The sequence below is a fragment of the Giraffa tippelskirchi genome, chromosome 1, assembly GCF_054371585.1.
Source record: "Giraffa tippelskirchi isolate mGirTip1 chromosome 1, T2T-mGirTip1v1.2.pri, whole genome shotgun sequence".
In the NCBI taxonomy this organism is placed as follows: Eukaryota; Metazoa; Chordata; class Mammalia; order Artiodactyla; family Giraffidae; genus Giraffa; species Giraffa tippelskirchi.
Genome location: NC_137275.1, coordinates 10,113,315 through 10,128,916, shown reverse-complemented (window position 1 = coordinate 10,128,916; position 15,602 = coordinate 10,113,315). Strand labels below are relative to the sequence as shown.

Below are 15,602 nucleotides of genomic sequence, written 5' to 3'. Positions count from 1 at the left end.
CGGTGATGCCATCCAACCATCTCATCCTCTGTCATCTCCTTCTAGTCCACATTAAAAAAATCTTTAAAAAGGTATACATATTCCTAGATTTGGAATATCCCTTTAACTTGAAATAAAATTCCTAGTTGGTCTTGCTCTCTGGAAGAGCAGATTCTTAGCTAACTGCTCTGGCATCTGATTTATTATGGGTTGTGTCTCACAGTAAGAAGCTCCATCAATCTGAGAAACAAGGTGCACTTAATGAAACTGTTCAGCAATTAACATATAATTATGATTTGTCTGGTATGGCTTACCTACATTATGTTAACATACTTAACAAACATATACAATTTGTAGGTAACATTGTATACGGTTATTTGTGTGCATAAATAAGAATATTTCAACTGTATTTTTTCTCTTGAAAGCAGTGTCACATCTTACTCACTGTATTATGAATAGCTTAAATTTTTTTCTGCTATTTATTAGTAGCTCAAAAATTCACTTCTATTTCCACCTCTACTTAAGACTATAGAATTGATTTTCAAATGAGCACCATAGATTCAAAGAAGGACCAAATTAGTTTAATAACAGATAAATAATCTGAGCACACCGCTTGACATGATAGGGTATGAGGTATAATTATTTTCTGTACTTATTTGACCTGTCCCTGGCAGCTACCTCATCTGAGGATCTTCGGAATTCTTAATTTCAATTCCTGAGCATTTTGAATTCTCACTTCAGAAATATTCAATTTTTGATGATGTGCAAACACACTTTTGATTTCTGGACCTGTCTAAATATTTTTATTGTGGTGATGTCATCTGAAATCTATGTGCCAAATGTTTAACACCTTCATCCATCATAGTATGCATTGATGACCCAAATTTTGAGTAATTAAGGAAGTGATTGTGCTGCTAGATTTGTTTTTACACAAGACACATCACAACTCAATATGTTAAATTCGAAATAACCTCCCATTGTCTTAGAGGATGAATAATATTCAAATATATACAAGCAGATCTGCAAGGGGAAATTTGTTTACAGAAACTTCATTTGAACAGAGATACTGTGTGTGCAGTTGCTGTCGATTCTCTAAAATGAATCCATATTGTGAAAAGAGATTGGCAGTTCTTGTTGATAATGCCCATGGAAAAATTTGGCATCTGCATATTTTTCTAGTTAAATAATCCTAGAGCACTAATTTATGCTAATGGTACGTCATTTGGCTTCACAAAGACAGACAGCTGAGCTGAGGTCCATTTCCTATTTATGGGAAGTCATGTACAGCATTCAGTTGCAATGTGAACTGAAGTTTAAAAAAAATCAAATGAATGAGAAGTACAAAGTTGCTGGCAGAAGGGCTCTTGCCCTAAATGGCAATTTGAATTTAATTACAAATGATACCTACATGAATTTTCTATCAACATTTAGAAAAACACTCAGCCTTGCTTTCCTCCTCTATAAAACTTCTAATTTGTCTTTATATTCTATTATTGCCTAAACCAAATGCTATGGCAATTATGTGTTTATAATCTTACTCTCCCACTAGAAAGATATACATCGTATTGGTTTCTACATCCCTATATTCTAGCCCAAAGTCTCTTCAGCATTATGTGGAAAATATATATATATATAGTTAATTGAGTCACTTTCTCTTTCCTCAAGTTTGACATAACCTCATTTTCTCAAATACCAATTCCATATTTTTTTTCCTGCAGATATCAAAGCACTTCAACTCCTTTGCCACAAAGATAGCATTTGATCATATGGTATGCACTGTTTGTTAGCTGTTTTATTCACTACTCAATTGATTAGCTAACTTATAACTTACTAATATAGTAATTCATCTAATGATCAAGTATTTCAGAGTTTTTATTTTTAAGGACAAACAAAGCATGAGGTTAATTAATTTTTAATTTCCAAAGATTTCTAGGCCAGCACTAAGTACACACAGTATTTGTGTAAATTTGAGCAAGTTACTTAAATATCTCTTTGTTTCAGTTTCCACTGTCATTAAATGGAGATGCAACAGCATACTGTAATTGTAATAAAGATTAAGTGAGTTACACAGGTAAGATACAGCAGTAGAATAAGTATGACAAAACTGTTCATCATTGTTATTATATTAACTGACCAACAAATTTATACAAACCTTCTGAGATCACATACTTTATAAAGGAAGAGAAAAAAATTTAACAGCATTAATCTAGGAAAGAGTGTCTCTGTTTTCCAAAGTTCGTAAGTGGGAGTTTTTAAATTTTATAATCATAAAATAATTTAAAAAATAAAACTGTAAAGAATGGTGACCTGTTTAACACAATTATTAATATGAGTAATGAATGAACTGATTAATCAAGTTACCCTTCCTGCTTAAATGCAGTAAACTGTGAATTCACTGGATTATTTTACTCTACAACAATTGGCCATTACTCTTTAAACTTTTTCAAGTGGAAAAAATGGCCAATCCGGTCTCATTTGGACAGGTTTTTCTTAAGAATACTTACCTGAATTTCAGAACTTATACTCATGGTGATTTTTTTTTTTTTACACTGCTTTTAAATTGTTTTTCTAAAATAGCAAAGCTAAATGGCAAAGTTTCAGCCTTAAAAATAAACTTAGGCCCTTATCTATTACTCTAGTATATTTTTCAACTAATCTATTTCTTAACTTAAAAATAGAATCTAACTGTATTAAAGTTGGGGAATATGGGACTAGAATATAGGGCTTTTCTGGTGGCTCAGCTGGTAAAGAATCCGCCTGCAATGTAGGAGACCTGGGTTTGATCCCTGGGTCAGGAAGATCCCCTGGAGAGGGGAAAGGCTACCCACTCCAGTATTGTGGCCTGGAGAATTCCATGGACTGTACAGTGATGGGGTTGCAAAGAGTTGGACACAACTGAACAATTTTACTTTCATTTTCGGCGTCAATCCCTGGGTTGGGAAGATCCCCTAGAGAAGGAAATGACAACCCACTCCAGTATTCTTGCCTGGAAAATCCCATGGATGGAGGAGCCTGGCAGGCTACAGTCCATGGGGTCGCAAAGAGTCGGACATGACTGAGCAACTAACACTTCCATTTGCAAACACTTGCAGAGGACTAGAATGGAATCTGAAAGCCTGGCCTCACCTCCTAGAATGGAGACCTCCTCACTGTATGCATCCTGAGAAAATCACTTGACTTTTCTGAACCTTCATGACCCTGTTTGAAAATGTGATGTGTAGAAAAAATAGAAAATGTAAGCAGAATATCTCACACATTGTTTGGTGCAGTAGATGCATTGTGAAGTTTATTTCCATCACCCCCAAGGCTTCTCCTTGAAGCTATGATTTAATCTACTCAAAATAGAACAGTGATTTTTCATTACTTTTATTGGAAATCCTAGCATTTATTTTACCATAGAAATGTAATAATTGATGTTATTGGCAGCCACTCTTTATTAAAACCTTATATTTAAAAATCATGCAAGATCCTTGAAAAACATCTAATTCCAAGTTCCTTTTAGTGCTTTCATCATTATTGCCACAGCCCTGCAGTATAATCATGAACACATTTCTTCAACATCCCTATTTTCCAGGAACCCTCTCCTTCCAAAGAAAGAGTTGCATTTTAAAGTCTATTCAATTCTGGAATTTCCCTCCCCTAGTTTCCCTTCATTGACTCCATCCTGATTCTTTGGGAACCCACATAACAGTGTGATCTGTCTTTGAATGCCAGCCCTTAGCTCTTATCATTCAGCTAGTCTACTACCCTCTTTCACCTTTTCTTCTCTCAAAGGAAGCCTATTGCTTGCTGAGGTTTGAAGTAAGATATTTACTCCCTAAATTTAAAGGACACTTGCTCCTTGAAAGGAAAGCTATGACAAAGCTAGGTAGCATATTAAAAAGCAAAGACATCACTTTGCTGACAAATGTTCATGTAGTCAAACTATGGCTTTTCCAGTGGTCATGTATGGATGCGAAAGTGGGACCATAAGGAAAGCTGAATACCAAAGAACTGATGCTTTCAAATTGTGGTGCTGGAGAAGGCTCCCGAGATGCCTTTGGACAGCAAGGAGATCAAAGCAGTCAATCCTAAAGGAAATGAACCCTGAATATTCACTGAAAGGACTGATGCTGAAGCTGAAGCTCTAATACTTTGGCCACCTAATGTGAAAAGTCAACTCATTGGAAAAGACCCTGATGCTGGGAAAGATTGGAGGCAAAAAAAGAAGAGGGCGGCAGAGGATGAGATGGTTGGATGGCATCACTGACTCAATGGACATGAATTTGAGCAAGCTCCAGGAGATAGTGGAGGACAGGGAAGCCTGGGGTGCTGTGGTCTATGACATGCTTCAAAGAGTCGGACACAGCTTAGTGACTGAACAACAGTATTTACTACATTTTGGGACTCAGTTTATTCAGCTAAAATTATGGATAATAATATCTGTTTTTCTTGGTTCTGAGGAATTAATGATAAATATCGTTAAACAAATATTAGTACCTTTGTGTGCCAGGCATTAGTCTAGAAACTAGGGATTTAAAATGAAAAGAATGTGCAAATTTCCTGCTATTATGAACTCACTTTCTTGTGGGGAAGCAGAGAGTACACAACCTATTGTGTGGTATAGAAAATAAACAAAATAGAAAATAGATCAGTAGGTAGGGCTAAGTACTAATAAGAGAAATAAAGTAATAGGCTATTTGAAATACTGGAACTTGAGGTATTAAATTCAGATATTGTAATGCAGGGAAGAATTATTAGCAAACTAATATTTGAATAGGCCCAGGGGACTTTGGGAAGGAGGTATTAATAGATGGGTATGGGGAGAAAACCATTTCAGGTGGTTGAAACAACAAATAAGGAGGCCTTTAAGTAGGATCTCAATGACCATCTTTCTGGGACAGTAAGAATCAATACATGTTTGATTGTTCAACTCTTTTTTCTATATCAATGTTTTGAATTTAACTCAATTGTCTCCAAACTTTCACTGACCATGCTCAATTATCAAATTTAAAATATTTATCTCAAAATATTCTTATTATGTATTTGTACACTGTTTATAAATTATATGCATGTTCCATGATAATATAGAGTATTATGATGCAATATAAAGCAAAGGAAAGAGAGGAGGGACAATATACAAGCAGGGAAATAAGAAGTGTAAACTATTAGGTTTAAAATAATCTATAAGTATATTGTATAACATGGTGACTATAAAAATATTTTATAATAACTGTAAATGGAATATAAACTTTAAAAATTGTGACTTACTATCTTATATACCCATAACTAATACAATATTGTACAGCAGCTATAGTTTGGTAAATTTATTTTTTAAAGTTTAAAAGGAAAACAAAATAGAAATAATAAGGATGAGAAAACATAAAAACAATAAGAATTGTAATATTTTCTTCAAAACTCAGAAATATATTCTTATGTACTCTTAATGCCAAATTGTAGTCCTCTGGTTATAGTTGCACTACTTCATCATATTTATCTTTTTCTATCTTTTTATTTTGCAAAACTATCTTTACATATGTTTCTTTAATTATCAAATTTTTTTTGAAATTAATCATCAGAGTCATCAGAAGTGGGGCAACTGAAAGTTTATCAGAGACTCTCAAGGGTGAAATTTGATTCTCAATCCTTTGTCTTCTTTCTCTGAAAGATCAAACTTAATGCTACATAAAAAGTAGGCACAAATCATAATTTGTAAATTTGACTATTGAGTACATCAAACACTTCTGCTTATTGAAACTTCATGTGCATGAAGGAACTATATAAACGTTACAGAGGGAATTCTTATTTTTTCTCTTTATAATCAAATGTAATAAGATTAGATAAAAATTTGATATTTTTCTAATGGGATTACTCAGTGTGTGTGTCGGGCTCTTTGAGGCCCTATAGATTGTAGCCAGTCATAGGGTCAACTTGCTAGAGTTGGAGTAGGAAATTATCTTTTAAGCCCTCACAGTACCTTAGAATTTCCTCTATAACTACAATTACCACACCAGGCAGTATATTTTCTTCCCTGACACTATTAGACTCTTGAATAAATAAAAGATATTTTGATTGTTATTTCAACATATTTGGACTGAAGCGACTTCACACATTTTGATTGATAATGGCAGAAACTGAATTTGAAGTATTTTATTAAAAAAAGAAAACATAATGGATTCCAAAGATTTTAAGAACTCCAGAGATCTCTGCAAGATCTGGTGTTTGTCTTTTTTTTTTTTTCAACTTATTCTTTTATTGAAGGATAATTGCTTTATAGAATTTTGTTGTTTTCTGTCAAATCTCAACATGAATCAGCCATAGGTATACCTATATTCCTCCCTTTTGAACCTCCCACCCATCTTCCTCCCCATTCCACCCCTTGAGGTTGATACAGAGTCCCTGTTCGAGTTTTCTGAGCCATACAGCAAATTCCCATTGGCTATCTATTTTAAATATGGTAATGTAAGTTTCCATGTTACTCTTTCCATACATCTTATCCTCTTCTCCCATCTCCCTATGTCCATAAGTCGATTCTCTGTCTGTTTCTCCATTGCTGCCCTGTAAATAAATTCTTCAGCATCATTTTTCTAGATTCTATATATGTGTGTTAGAATATGATATTTATCTTTCTCTTTCTGACTCACTTCACTCTGTGTAATAGATTCGAGGTTCATCTACCTCATCAGAACTGACTCAAATGCATTCCTTTTTATGGCTGAGTAATATGCCATTGGGAGAGACAGCAAGGGAATATGTCATGCAAAGATGGGCCAAATAAAGCACAGAAATGGTATGGACCTAACAGAAGCAGAAGATATTAAGAAGAGGTGGCAAGGATACACAGAAGAACTATACACAAAAGATCTGCATGACCCAGATAATCACAATGGTGTGATCACTCACCTAGAACCAGACATCCTGGAATGCAAAGTCAAGTGGGCCTTAGGAAGCATCATTATGAACAAAGCCAGTGGAGGTGAGGGAATTCCAGTTAAGCTATTTCAAATACTAAAAGATGATGCTGTGAAAGTGCTGAACTCAATATATCAGCAAATTTGGAAAACTCAGCAGTGGCCACAGGACTGGAAAAGGTCAATTTTCATTCCAATCCCAAAGAAAGGCAAGACAAAGAATGTGCAAACTACCGCACAATTTCACTCATCTCACAAGCTAGTAAATAATGCTCAAAATTCTCCAAGCCAGGCTTCAACAGTATGTGAACCATGAAATTCCAAATGTTCAAGCTGGACTTAGAAAAGGCAGAGGAACCAGAGATCAAATTGGGAACATCCACTGGATCATCAAAAAAGCAAGAGAGTTCCAGAAAAACATCTACTTCTGCTTTATTGACTACACGAAAGCCTTTGACTGTGTGGATCACCACAAACTGCGGAAAATTCTTAAAGAGATGGGAATAACAGACCACCTCACCTGCCTCCTGAGAAATCTGTATGCAGGTCAAGAAACAACAGTTAGAACGGGACATGGAACAACAGAAAGTGAAAGTGAAGTCGCTCAGTCGTGTCCAACTCTTTGCGACCCCATGGACTGTAGCCTACCAGGTTCCTCCATCCATGTGATTGTCCAGGCAAGAATACATGAATGGGTGGCCATTTCCTTCTCCAGGAGATCTTCCCAACCCAGGGATTGAACCCAGGTCTCTCACATTGGTTCCAAATCAAGAAAGCAGTATGTCAAGGCTATATATTTTCACCCTGCTTATTTAACTTATATGCATCATGAGAAATGCTAGTCTGGATGAAGCACAAGCTGGAATCAAGATTTCCAGGAGAAATATCAATAACCTCAGATATTCAGATGACAACACCCTTATGGCAGAAAGTGAAGAAGAACTAAAGAGCCTCTTGATGAAAGTGAAAGAGGAGAGTGAAAAAGTTGGCCTGAAACTCAACAATCAGAAAACTAAGATCATGGCATCCCGTCCCATCACTTCATGGCAAATAGATAGGGAAACAATGGAAACATTGAGAGACTTTATTTTCTTGGGTTCCAAAATCACTGCAGTTGGTGACTGCTGCCATGAAATTAAAAGACACTTGCTCCTTAGAAGAAAAGCTTGACCAACCTAGGCAGCATATTAAAAAGCAGATGCATTACTTTGCCAATAAATGTCCATCTAGTCAAAACTATGGTTTTTCCAGTAGTCATTGATGGATGTGAGAGTTGGACTATAAAGAAAGCTGAGCACCAAAGAATTGATACTTTTGAGCTGTGGTGTTGGAGAAGACTCTTGAGAGTCCCTTGGACTATAAGGAGATCCAACCAGTCCATCCTAAAGGAAATCAGTCCTGAATATTCATTGGAAGCACAATATCTGTCCAAATACGAAGGACAGATGCTGAAGCTGAAGCTCCAATACTTGGCCACATGATACAAAGAGCTGACTCATTAGAAAAGACCCTTATGCTGGGAAAGATTGAAGGTAGGAGGAGAAGGTGACAACAGAGGATGAGATGGTTGGATGGCATCACTGACTCAATGAGCATGAGTTTGAGTAAGTTCTGGGAGTTGGTGATGGACAGGGAAGCCTGGCGTGCTGCAGTCCATGGGATCGCAAAGAGTCAGACACAACTGAGCAACTGAACCTAACTGAACTGTTTGGGGTTGCTTTTGTAGATCCTTTTTCTTCTCCTGTATTTCTTGACTGTATAAGTCCATTTAACATTTGTTGTAAAGCTAGTTTGGTGGTACTGAATTCTCTTAACTTTTGCATGTCTGAAAAGCTTTCTATTTCTCCATTAATTTTGAACGAGATCCTTCCCGGGTACAGGACTCTTGGTTGTAGATTTTTTTTTCCCTTTCAGTACTTTAAATATATCCTGCCATTCCCTTCTGGCCTGCAGAGTTTCTGCTGAAAGATCAGCTGTTAAGCATATAGGCTTTCCTTTGTATATTGCTTCTTGCTTCTCCCTTGAGGTTTCTAATATTCTTTCTTTGTGTTTAGTCTTTGTTAGTTTGATTAGCATGTGTCTTGGAGTGTTTCTCCTTGGGTTTATCCTGTATGGGACTCTTGGTGCCTCTTGGACTTGATTTACTATTTCTTTTTCCATGTTGGGGAAATTTTCAACTATAATCTCTTCGAAAATTTTATCATACCTTTTTTTTTTCTTTTTTTCTCTTCTTCTTCTGGGACCTCTGTAATTCGAATGTTGGTGCGTTTGATATTGCCCCAGAGGTCCCTGAGACTATCCTCAGTTCTTTCCATTCTTTTTACTTTATTCTGTTCTTCAGAAGTTTTTTCCACCATTTTATCTTCCAGCTCACTTCTGCTTCAGATATTCTGCTATTGATTCTTTCTGGAGTTTTTTTTTTTTTTCTAATTTCAGTAATTGTGTTGTTTGTCTCTGCATGTTTATTCTTTAATTCTTCTAGGTCTTTGCTAATTGATTCTTGCATTTCTTCCATTTTATTTTCAAGGTTCTTGATCATCTTTACTATCATTATCTGAATTCTTTTTCAGGTAGTTTGCCTATTTCTTCTTCATTTATTTGGACTTCTGTGTTTCTAGCTTGTTCCTTCATGCAGTATTTCTCTGCCTTTTCATTATTATCATTATTATTATTATTATTTTGGCTTATTGTGTTTGAGGTCTCCTTTTCCCAGGCTTCAAGCTTGAATTATTTCTTCCTTTTGGTTTCTGCCCTTCTAAGGTTTGTCCAATGGTTTGTGAAAGATTTGTATAGGGTGAGATTTGTGCTGAGTTTTTGTTTGTTTGTTTGTTTTTCCTCTGATGGGCAAGGCTGAGTGAGGTGGCAATCCTGTCTGCAGAAGACTGTGTTTGTATTTTTGCTTTGTTTGTTGTTTAGATGAGGTGCCCTGCACAGGGTGCTACTGGTGGTTGGGTGATGTGATGCCAGGTCTTGTATTCCAGTGGTTTCCTTTGTGTGAGTTCTCACTATTTGATACTCCCTAGGGCTAGTTCTTTGAGAGTCTAGGGTCTTGGAGTCAGTGCTCCCATTCCAAAAGATCAGGGCTTGATTTCTGGTCAGGGACTAAGATTCTTCAAGTGGTTTGTTATGGCATTAAGTGAGATTAAAACAAATATCCCAAAATAAGAAACCAAAGATGAACCCCAGACAAATGGTAGTTATAAAATCAGGCAAATAATAATTAAAATAATGGAACATACTTATATACATATACACCATGAGCAAAGTCAAAACAATCCAACAGAAATAAAGTACAATAGATTGATCTGTGAACAAAGGAAATCAAAAATTATATTTACCAGTTAAGAACAAAACTAACTAAAGAACAAACTGGAGAACAAAACTAAAGCAAGGTGCGAAGTGAGAAATAAAGCAATGAAAACAGAACTAACAAATATGATGAGAGGAAAGGAATGAAAGAAAAGAAAGAAAGAATAGATATGCAAAGTTGAATAGAGGTAGATGAAGAAGATTTATATACATTAAAGATTAACTGCAAGGAGAAAAGAGCAGTAGGAAAGGCAAAGAAAGGAATAAGTGTAGAAAAAAATATAATAGGTTTAAAAAATTAAAAATATAAAAAAGAGAAAAGAGAAAAATGGAATAAGAAAGAAAGAAACAACAACAACAACAACAACAAAACTAAAAGGAAAACCCCACAGAACTGCAAAAGCCCAAGGTAGAGGCACAGGTTTATAACAACAGAAAGTGTGACTGAATATACACATATACATATACACCCATAAGCAAAATCAAAACATTCCAACAAAAATAATGTACAATAGATTGACCCGGCAAACAAAGGAAACCAAAAATTGTATGTACCAGAGCAAAACTAACTAAAGCACAAACTGGAAAACAAAACTAAAGCAATGTGCCAATTGAGGAATAAAGCAATGAAAATAAAACTAGCAAATATGTTGAGAGAAAAGGAAAGAAAGTAAGAAGAGATATGCAAAGTTATATAGAGGTAGATAAAGAAGATTTATATATATTAAAGATTAACTGCAAGGGGAAAAGAACAGTAGGAAATACAAACAAAGGAATAAACGCAGAAAAAATAACAATAGGTTTAAACAGTTAACAATTAAAATTAAAAAAAAGAAAAAAAAAAAGGAAAACTCCCTATAACTGCAAAAGTCGATGTAGAGGCAGAGGTTTATAATAACAATAAAAGATGTGACTGAGAAAAAATAAAAATCTCAAAAGCTTAATTAGATTTCATAGTGCCAATAACATTGACAACTAAAACAGAAGAGGGGGAAAGGAAAAGAAACGAAAAAAAAACAATCCCAAAGAATCTACAGAACAAGTCAGACCATAAGAATAATAGATATTTTTCTTGAGTCACTGCCGACAGAGCTCTCTCCCTCGCTGGGAGTCACAGTCCACCTCACCTCCCTGGGATGCCCTCTAGCACTGTGCTGATCTCTGGACCTGCTGTGGGCGCAGCTCAGCTTCTAATCTGGTCCGACTCCCCTGTGTTCTTGCCTCCAGTGTCTGCAGCTGTCAGAACTAGATTGTTTTCTTTTGTGGGAGCTCTCAGTGGTCTTTTATATATTCCATAGACACAGAGTCTGCCTAGCTGATCGCGTGGATTTAATCTGCACCTTGTACAGCTGGTGGGAAGGTTTTGGGTCTTCTTCCTTAGCCACACTGCCCCGGGATTTCAATTGTGGTTTAATGCCCACCTTGGCATGTGGGTTGTCCAATGGGGTTTGCTCCTGAGGCTGCCCTGGAGGCCTTGGGTTTGCCCCTGTAAGGGCCAGGTGTGGAGGTGGTGCAGCTTCTTGGGTCACACGGGTTCTGGCAGCACCAGGTACTCAGGGGAGTTGGGGGCTAGGGCAGCAGGAAAAATAGTGCTCTAGAAGGGTATGGCAACCAGTATTGGCCAATACACTTCAGTATTCTTGCCTGGGGAACCTTCGTCCCTGACAGAGAAGCCTGACAAGCCACAGTCTACAGGGTCGCAAAGAGCTGGACACGACCAAAGCGACACTGTGCTCATAGGCGCAAGAATTTTTTGCCTGTGGCAGCTCTGCCCCAGTGAGAGTTGAGCGTGAAGATGGTGCAGCTGCTTGACTTGAGGGAACCCTGGCAGCACCAAGTGTGCAGGGACTTGGACTGCTTCCACAGCAGGAGTTATGGCCCTAACAGTCTTTTTCCGAGCCTCTTGTAGCTGGCGATCAGAAGTCCTCTTTGGCCAGTCTTTCTCCATAGCTCTGCCCATTCAGGCACTTAGAGGGCTCCCTTGCCTGGGGTCCTTCTCTGTTGTTCGGGGGATCAGGCACATAGAGGGCACCCCCTGATTGGGGTCCTACTCTGCAGATCGGCGCATCAGGCACTTTAAAGAGGAAATCCCTGTGGGGTCCTACTCTGTAGTTCAGTACATCAGGCATTTGATGGGCTGCCTCTCTGTTGTTCAGCTACCAATGCTGGCGTGTTGGGGGAGAGAGGCTATGGTGGTGGCTTTACCCCCTACTCATGACTCAGCAGTATTGCCTTGCTTCCATGGCTGCCTGGCTTTCTCTCACAGGCATTTCCCACCACAATCTCCTCCCTTACATCCCCTCCACCCCTCTCAACACAGTCAACAGCAGCCCTCGCCCTGGGATTGCTCCACAATCCCTAAATTCTAGCTCCCAGCCGGTGCACCATCTGGGGTATGTATAGCTGTGCAAAGACTGTCTGATTCTCATTGCATTTAGGCTGCCACAGATCAGCTGTTTCACTCTCAGCTTTGAATGTTTCTCTTCTGTCTCAGACAATTGCCCTGATGTGGGGATTGGACCCCTGCTTCAGTTTCCCCACCAGCTGAGGGCAGATCCAGTCCTACTAACACTCCTGTTTCCGCACCCCCACCCCCCCACCCCAGATCCTTCATCCTACGGAGCTTTGCGTGGCTCTATATATTCTTTTCCTCCAGTCAGGTACTCCTGTCCGCTCTCAGCTGGTGGTCTGCATGCACTTCTGTGTCTGAAGGTGTATTCCTGATGTATCCATGGAGAGAGACGTACTTCACCTCCACTTACTCCTCCGCCATCTTGTTCTCCTATCTGTTGTTTGTCTTCACGCATCTCTTTCATATTCTTTCTTTCCTGATGTGCTCGAATGTATGACTACTATTGACACTGAACCACTCTCCACATAGCTGTCACTATTGAAAAGAGCTTCACTGTCTCACTTTGGTTCCACTTTGAAAATCCCAGAGAGATCTATTGGATCAGAAGATCACATGTCTGCCCCTGTGTCAATTGTATGGCCAGTGAGGTTTGAATCATATAAAAAAGACATGGGTGTTGGGGGTTCTAAACTATGAATTTAAAATAGTAGCTGGCACATAACATACATTTAGTAGAGAAAAGAATTATCACACTGATACTATCTGGAGCTTAAACAGTGAAAAAAATTCCCATTTTAGACCCATTGAGTAGTTCCCAGTTGGTGTGAACATTGGCTCCTCTCTCATTCAGAGGATCCTTAATAGCAATCGACTTTTACAAACCTCAGCTCCTTGAACTTTTCATCTGTATAAAGAAGGTATTTGTATATGTGGGCTAAAGGTCCACTCTCTGATTAAAAGCCCAAAGCTTTCTGCTTGGTTAAGGCTACAACTATTAAACTTTTTTTTTCTGATATTTTTCTCCATAGCCAAAAAAGAGCTTAAGAAATTAAAGGCCAACTTGGATATATAACTACAGGGCAAAAGGCTAATTCTTGTCATAATATTCATGAGTGGTTATTAAGAACTTGCAATATTTTGCTCTGTATCATCATGAAATTAAAATTTACATATTACTTTCCATTATTATTAAAACACTGTGAATAAAAGACAAAGTTTGTAATAATAAGAGGTTTCACCTTTTTTGCCTTGCACTCAACTTGTTACATTTTCTTTTTCTTGTTGTTGAACCTCTGTGCTTTCTGTACTTTTCCTACAGAAGTCAAAGAAATAATGATAAAGCAACACATATTTTCTCCTGTTTTAATGTGTATATAAACATAATGCCAAGTATTTTGTGTTAAAAGACATTTTTCCCCACCCTTAAGCAACAGTGGTACCAAATCTTCTTTATGGGCTCTAAGAGGAGGCATGTGGTGAGACCAAGATTTGGGGAATTTGTCCTGACACTCTATTTATACATCAAGCATATTGTTGTACCTTAAAATATGTGTCTTGAGAGTCCCTTGGATTGCAAGGAAATCAAACCAGTCCATCCTAAAGGAAATCAGTCCTGAATATTCATTTGAAGGACTGATGCTGAAGCTGAACCTCCAATACTTTGGCCACCTGATGCAAAGAACTGATTCAGGGGGAAAGACCCTGATGTTGGGAAAGACTGAAGGTGGAAGGAAAAGGGGACGACAGAGGATGAGATGATTGGATGGCATCACCTACGCGATAGACATGAGTTTGAGCAAGCTTCAGGAGGTGGTGAAGGACAGGGAAGCCTGGCGAGCTGTCGTCCATGGGGTCAAAAAGATTCGGACACGACTGAGCGGCTGACCTAATCTGAACTAAGAGTAGTCACTCAGTCATGCCTCTCTCTTTGTGATCCCATGGGCTAGCCGCCAGGATCCTCTGTCCATTGGATTCTCCAGACAAGAATACTGGAGTGGGTTGCCATTTCCTATTCCAGGGGATCTTACCTGGGCCTCCTGCATTGCAGGCAGTTTCTTTATTATCTGAGTCACCAGGGAAGCCTATTTATATATTAAGCATATTGCTGCACCTTAGACTGTGAGTTGTTATCCTGTGCTTAGTTGCTCAGTCATGTCCTACTTTTTGTGACCCCATGGACTGTAGCCCACCATGCTCCTTTGTCCAGGGGGATTCTCCAGGCAAGAATACTGGAGTGGGTTGCCATGCCTTCCTCCAGGGGATCTTCCCAACCCAGGGATTGAACCTAGGTCTCCCACATTGCAGGCAGATTTTTTACCAGCTGAGCCACCAGGGTATCTCAAAAATACTGGAGTTGGTAGGCTATTCCTTTTTCAGGGGATTTTCTGAACCCAGGAATCAAACTGGGGTCTCCTGCATTGAAGGTGGATTCTTTACCAGTTTAGCTACCAGGGAAGCCCTTAGAGTGTCAGTTACAGATTAAAAAAAAATCCAGGTATTCAAATTATTTCTCTGTGAACACTACTTGTAAATAATAAATTGCTAGTTCTCCCTTTCGGAGAAGGCAATGGCACCCCACTCCAGTACTCTTGCCTGGAAAATCCCATGGACGGAGGAGCCTGGTAGGCTATAGTCCATGGGGTCGCTAAGAGTCGGACACGACTGAGCGACTTCACTTTAACTTTTCCCTTTCATGCACTGGAGAAGGAAATGGCAATCCACTCCAGTATTCTTGCCTGGAGAATCCTAGGGACGGCGGAGCCTGGTGGGCTGCCGTCTATAGGGTCGCACAGAGTCGGACACGACTGAAGCGACTTAGCAGCAGCAGCAGCAGTTCTCCCTTTCAGACTATAAATATGCCAAAGGACTTTCTGAATGGGCTAAAGGATATTGGAGGGTCATGGTTAAAGCCCCAGAACCTTCCTCAGAACTGCCATGGCCCTCATTCCCCCTGAAGCTACTGCTTCTTATTTATGGACTCCATCCCAAGGAAACTTCTAAAAAGAGTTGCTCTATCTCCAGTCCTTATTTCTCTCTCATTTCGTAACAAAGATGTCTTTTCCAGTTAAAGC

The 15,602-nt window shown here is 38.5% G+C and overlaps 1 long non-coding RNA gene across 1 annotated transcript in view; it reads right to left on the bottom strand.

The window, feature by feature from the left end:
* The window catches only part of LOC145505048 (uncharacterized), a 43,276-nt gene that overhangs the window by 26,458 nt on the left and 1,216 nt on the right, over nucleotides 1-15,602 (bottom strand). The window contains exon 2 of the long non-coding RNA XR_014052799.1: nucleotides 13,770-13,843. This is a non-coding gene — a long non-coding RNA (uncharacterized LOC145505048). The remainder of the gene's footprint in view (nucleotides 1-13,769; nucleotides 13,844-15,602) is intronic.